The sequence below is a fragment of the Primulina huaijiensis genome, chromosome 13 (assembly GCF_012295235.1).
Source record: "Primulina huaijiensis isolate GDHJ02 chromosome 13, ASM1229523v2, whole genome shotgun sequence".
In the NCBI taxonomy this organism is placed as follows: domain Eukaryota; kingdom Viridiplantae; phylum Streptophyta; class Magnoliopsida; order Lamiales; family Gesneriaceae; genus Primulina; species Primulina huaijiensis.
The window spans coordinates 822218-826800 of NC_133318.1; positions in this window are offsets into that span (position 1 = coordinate 822218).

Genomic DNA, 4583 nt, shown 5'->3' on the forward strand with positions numbered 1-4583 from the left:
GAATTTTGGTCATCTTTCCTTTTAGACAGGATTCACAAGTCGTGAGAGCATTAATATCAGACATATCAAACATGCCAACTCCCACTAGCTTGTTCATCCTTCTTAGGGAAATATGTCCTAATCGAGCATGCCATAATTGTGCCATATTAAGAGTATCTTGTTTGCGCTTGTTTGTTGTTGTTATTGCTTGGACATTGTTTAGTGGAATATCTTTCAATTTTAAGGTGTAGAGATCGTTTTCAAGTTCTCCAGTACCAATTAAACATTCATTCTTGTAAATGTTGCAAACACCTTTGCTAAATAAACAAGAATATCCATCTTTATCTAGCATAGAAATGGAAATAATGTTTTTCACCAACTCCGGTACAAACAAAACGTCTCTCAAAATAAACTTAAAATCATTGTTCAAAAGCAAGTAAACATCTCCTTTAGCCTTGGCAGCAACCCTTGCTCCATTGCCCATCCTCAAGAAGGNTCGCTCCACATGGCCCTTAAAGGGAATTTTGGTCATCTTTCCTTTTAGACAGGATTCACAAGTCGTGAGAGCATTAATATCAGACATATCAAACATGCCAACTCCCACTAGCTTGTTCATCCTTCTTAGGGAAATATGTCCTAATCGAGCATGCCATAATTGTGCCATATTAAGAGTATCTTGTTTGCGCTTGTTTGTTGTTGTTATTGCTTGGACATTGTTTAGTGGAATATCTTTCAATTTTAAGGTGTAGAGATCGTTTTCAAGTTCTCCAGTACCAATTAAACATTCATTCTTGTAAATGTTGCAAACACCTTTGCTAAATAAACAAGAATATCCACCTTTATCTAGCATAGAAATGGAAATAATGTTTTTCACCAACTCCGGTACAAACAAAACGTCTCTCAAAATAAACTTAAAATCATTGTTCAAAAGCAAGTAAACATCTCCTTTAGCCTTGGCAGCAACCCTTGCTCCATTGCCCATCCTCAAGAAGGTCTCACCCTCTCTGAGCCTCCTACTTCTTCCCATCACCTGCAAATCATTACAGAGATGTGAGCCACAGCCGGTATCCAATACCCAAGAAGTAGAGTTAATTGAGATATTTACTTCAATATAGAACATACCCTTTCCAGAACCCTTCTGGGCAAGATATTCCCTGCAGTTACGCTTCCAATGTCCAGGCTTCTTGCAGTGATGACAGATGTCAACAGTCTTGTCAGCCTTCACTGGTGTGGCTGCCACAGCGGGACTCGGAGACTGCCTCTTCAAGGGCACGTTCTTCTTGGGACGTTGGAAAGAACGCTTCTTTCCCTTCCCAGGTGGACCGGTCTTCGTACCAGATGAAGAGCCCACAAAAAGAACCGGCTTCTCTTTCTTGATAGTGGACTCAAAAGTCACAAGCATGTTCACCAACTCCTCAAGGGTCGGCTCCATCTTGTTCATGTTGAAGTTCACCACAAAAGGATCAAACGAGCTAGGCAGCGACAAAAGCAACACGTCGGTGGTCAGCTCCGATGGCAATGCAAGATCCATGCCCACAAGCTTATCCACGAGCCCAATCAGCTTTAGGCCATGCTCATGGACCGAAGCCCCATCTCGCATGCGCAAAGTGATTAGCTCCTTGACGGTAGCATGCCTAAGAGGCCGAGTTTGCTCACCAAAGAGCTCCTTGAGGTGCAAATGAATGTCAGCAGCATTCTTTGCATCCTCGAAACGCCTCTGCAGCTCATCGTTCATAGAAGCCTGCATATAACACTTCGCCTTCAAGTCATGGTCACACCATTCCTTGTAGGTCTGCAATTCCTCGGGAGTGCAGTCAGTCGGGGCCTCAGCAGGGGGCGACTCAGTCAGTGTATATGCAATCCTTTCCGAGTTTAGGACGATTTTCAGATTTCTTAGCCAAGTGAGATAGTTAGGTCCGGTTAACACATGTTTTTCGAGAATAGCGGATAGCGGGTTGCGTATCGAAGACATTGTCAAAGTTTTGTACTGAAAAGTAAAACAGATAAATGTTAATGACTATTTTAAAATATTTAGTAAGATATAAAGTTTGGACTTTTACTTTATAAATTTTCGCTCCCACTGTTTTGACATCTTTCACTACCCTCTAGTGAAAACGGGAAACTCATTTCCTCAGTAGGTACGTAAGGTCCAATTAGCGAATTATGATCCCGAATAATATCAGCCAATCACAATTCCTAAAAGGTAGTTTCCAATTGCATCTCCATGCAACCCTTAACGTAAACTTTTGTCTCACGTTTGATTAGGACCCAATAATATGACGTCGTTCATCTTCACGTGTCAAGCCTAACCCATCGATATTGAACCTTAATGGACGGTCGCCATGAGTTCCCTCAATAATATGAGCCGAAATCATGGGAGTTCCACGTAGTTCACATCACCATGTCAATGGATGTCACAGCTTTCCGGCACCCAAGGCCCCCCCAATAATATGAGCCGAGCCCCGAGCACGGGTAGCGTTCATCATGCACCCATTGTCGATGGAAGACATGGAAATTATAAACAAATTTATAATTCCCCTTTTCGGGCTTGATATTAATTTTGAATCTTATTCAAAATGAGGGTTTTTAATTTTGAAAGGTCTCATCATTAATTTTATTTAAAAGCTCGCCATGTTTGATCGTATGTTTGCCGGATTCATGCAACTTTGTTATTATCATAATAATAACGCACATACTCATTATTTATAACATATCATGCATATATTATAAACAGTAAACAAAATAAGGATGATCAATCGCCCCAACACTAATGGCCCGTGTGAGCTAAACACGGGCCTAGGTCCAATCCTAGGGAAATGCACGGGATGCAAATGCAACTATTACATTAGCTTCCAATATTTACATGTCTTCGATCTTCATAATCATCATGGCCACCATCTTCCAATCTTGATCATCCACTATACTAATATTTACAAATAAATATCCATGGCAAATAGGGATACATCTCATGGGGTGGGAACGGGCCATAAACCAAGCCCACTTTATAAATTTGATAATTATTACAATCATTCAACACAAAATATCCTAGCATACACCTAGCAAATTGGGCTTGGGCTTTTGATCATCCTTCATGCATAATATCACATATCATACACCATCAATTAATTATCACAATAATTAATTGATCCAATATTATATATCTTGATCCAATCACTAACCGCCACGATTATAAACTAAATTAACAAAGTATACAAACACCTTTGTCTACTTTCAAATTAATTTATTTATAACCGAATTTCTTGTAAATCACCATTTACTATAAATAATTAAAGTCCAACTTAAATTATTTATTTCATGAGAAAATATTTGCAACTTTTGTAAATTTAAACTTAAGGGCCCAAAAATTCATTTTTCACCAAAAACATTTTGGCCCATTTAAAATTTCACAAATGTGTTAGCCATCCAATGGTCCAACAACTCAAGGCCCGTGACACTTTGATATTTCAAAACACATTTTGAAAACCCTAGTCGTCATCGCCGTCGCCGGAGCTCCGTCGCCGGATTCCGGCCAACATGCCAAAAATTTTTTTTTTTTTTTTTAAATATAAAGGGGCTGTTCGGGCAGCCCCTCGGGCTGCCCTTGCTTCCCGAAACGGGCAGCACTATGGGCAGCCCGAGCTGCCCGAAACGGGCAGCAACATGCTGCCCGAAACACCCCACAAAATGCCTCGGTTTTGGTTGCAAAAATTACACTCATGCGGTTAGAAATCAATCTCAATATAATATCTTGCAAATGCTACACAAAATCGTAACCATAGCTCTGATACCACTTGAAAGGGGATCGGTTACGGTGACCGGAAGCGCAACGGAAGCACAAAAATTTTGATTTTAGCATAAAATTTTCGGCCACCAACATTCTTGTGTAGCAAATACAATAAACATAAAATGACATTCATAGTGTGTTAAGAAATGTACCTATCAATCACAAGGATTGATGTATGGCTCCAACTAAGGTGTAAACACCTTAGCTCTTCAAAGGATGACTAATCTACAAGCTTCCAACCTTCAAAATTAGGCCCACCACTTGCTAGGTAAATCCCTTCTTGTTTTGCACTAGAAAAACAAGAAGATTTTTCAATGAGAAGAATATTTCTTCCTCAACACTTGAAGAAGAAAAATGAGAGAAAAACTTGGAGAGAAAAATTGAAAATTTCGGCCAAGGTGGAGAGTGGGAGGGAAGGAGTGTGTCTTAATTTTCTTGTCTTGGTTGTGAGAAAAGCAAAAACAAAAGTTGCATGCCATGCCTTGAAAACACAAAAAGTAGTCTCCCAACCTTTCACCTCCCATGCATGTATATTATATGGTTTTTAATCAAATTAAAAACCATGGACTAAATTTAATTATCTCAAACATATTTGAGACTAATTAAACATTACTTGAATTTACCCAAGTCCCACTAGTTAAATAATTATTTTAATTGAGCTCTACAAGACTCAATATGATTTAATTAATCCAACACTTGAATTAATTTAATTATTTGGACTCTACTAGGTCCACTAGTGTTTAATTAATTCAACACTTGAATTAATTTAATTTAGTCCATAATAATGTTTATGAAAATCACAATTTTCAAATACATTATT